This window comes from Nannospalax galili, unplaced genomic scaffold, assembly GCF_000622305.1.
Source record: "Nannospalax galili isolate Female #2095 unplaced genomic scaffold, S.galili_v1.0 scaffold318, whole genome shotgun sequence".
NCBI lineage: Eukaryota > Metazoa > Chordata > Mammalia > Rodentia > Spalacidae > Nannospalax > Nannospalax galili.
In genome coordinates, this window is record NW_008341889.1 from 3,088,371 (window position 1) to 3,090,781 (window position 2,411).

Consider the following 2,411-nt stretch of genomic DNA (forward strand, 5'->3'; position numbering starts at 1 on the left):
TAACCTATGCTAACTTTTGCAAAATTATTTGGAAGTTACTGGAGACACAATCAAGGCATCTGCCAAGATCTTACTTTAAATACAACGAATCTACCTGTCCACACCGGGCACACCCATGCCCTCCCCTTGTCAGTCCATCCCTTTTCTCAGGAGCCATAGGAGTGGGGGACCAGGGACCTCTGTCAAAATGCTTTCGCTTTTTGAAGTCCTCTTTCAGAATGGAGCCTACTGAATAGCAGAATTTGACAGCTTTAGGAAGGAGGAATTGATGACTAGGGAAGAGAGAAAGAAGAAAGAGGAAATGAACGGGTAGAGGAAAAGGGGAAGGAAGGAGGAAGGAAGGAAGACTGGGAAATTGAGATTGATTTAGTAGAAAACGAGATGTGTTGGTTAATTTATGACCTGAAAGCACGCAAAGCAAAGAGTGGTAGGGCTAAATCCTTATGGGGCAGACCTTTTGCAAGCACTAATTGTTTGAGAAAGGGTGTCTTGCATTATTTCCTAAGCTCGTAGAAATATTTATATGATGGACATCAATAGCATAAGCAATTTACATAATGTTAGGTTCCTGAAACCGGATATCAGCTGTGTTTTGTTTAGAACTTTAATGATTTGCTAAATTTTTATGACTAATGATCACCTAGGATATGGAAAAATTAAAGAAGAGTTTTGGGAGTTTTGCTTATTTGCTTCAATTTCCTGATAAAGTTTTCTTCCAAAAGGGACGGAGGCGGTATCGGTGGTATAAACAGCTATGTGCTCCCAGAAGTCTGCATTCTGAATTGTTGCCTTGTGGAATCCCTTCATTCCTTATAATTCCCTCTCTGACATACTTCTCCTGTAGATGGTACTCTCCTTGGACCTCAGGTCTAGGTACTTTGCATTCATCTATATTTATCTTTTGTTACAGTGCAGTGTACATAGCATATCGATAAATATGATTGGACAAATGATTCAGTAATTTCCTTAGCCCCAGGTCTTATTAATTCTGATGAAGTTGAAGCTATCTCTTTTGGAAAAACAATTAAGAATTTATCTATGCAAACAGACCACAAATGCTTTGTCTGTATGCAATCTCCACACTGATGCTCATAGTAAAATTTATCATTGTCATACTATATATTGCATTATTTTTCTAATCTTTATATGTTCCCAACTTTCCAAAACTGAATTTAGTATTTTCTGAACTATATTCCCATACCATTTCCAATAAAAATATACATACACATAAAAATAGAACAACCAGGAGCTGGAAAGACAGTTCAGTGGTTAAAAGTACCTGCTGCTCTTCCAGAGAGCCTGAGTTTGGTTCCAAGCACCCATGTAGGTTGGCTTACAACAACCTGTAACTCCAGCTCCGGGGGATCTGATGCCCTCTTCTGGCTTCCACAGGCACCTTCATGCGTATGCACACACACACACACACACACACACACACACACACACACACACACACTCACACACACATAATTTCATATTTTCAAAGATAAATATTTAAATCTTCAATTTCAGTATGTGAAACAAATCATTTTAAATAAAAATAACATAACTCCTTTTAGTGCAGCCATTTCCAATTACATTTTTGTTATTTGGTTCATACTTTTAAGTTCAGTTATAAATACATATGTATGTTCAGTTATGTATAGTTGTACTTAAGATGGCTCCTAAGTTATTTGTAGCTCAACTTATTTTACAGTCTTCCATTTATTACACTACCTTTGTGTTGTTTAAAGATTATGTTGACTTTTCCTGTCTGAATATAAGTGAGGTCACTTAGTGCTGATGTGTGTGTGTGTGTGTGTGTGTGTGTGTGTGTGTGTGTGCTTACTTAACTTAGCATCATGTCATTCACATCCAGGTTCATTCACATATAAGAAATCACAGTGTCTTCTTTATAAAGCTGAGTAATGCATCATTGTATACACATACCCATCCTTTATCTACCTATCCATCCAAACTAAGATTGTTTCTATATATTCCTATGTATTAGTTACTGAGTATTCCAAGTCTTTTGGATATATTTCCAGGAGAGGGACTGCTGGGTTATAAGGTAGTTTTATTTCTGCTGTTTTGGATAAGGTTGTATGAATTTACAGTCTCATCTATAGTGTGCAGATTTTCCCTGATTCAGGGGAAATTAATGGATTCCAGTTCCATAAGCATTTCATGATGTCAGTGGCTGCTACTCTCTAAGCAATTATTTTTATCACATAAATAATACAAATTTAATTGTTTAGTGTGATTATTTGAAAAAGAAATAAAATGTGGGCAATGTTTGCATCTTACTTGAATAACTTCTATATGTGAAATTTACAAAGACCATTTTTTGTAGGAATTTTTAATTATTAATTAAATATGCTTTATAATTAGCCATAATCAAATTTGAAATAAATATATTATATTCATATTTA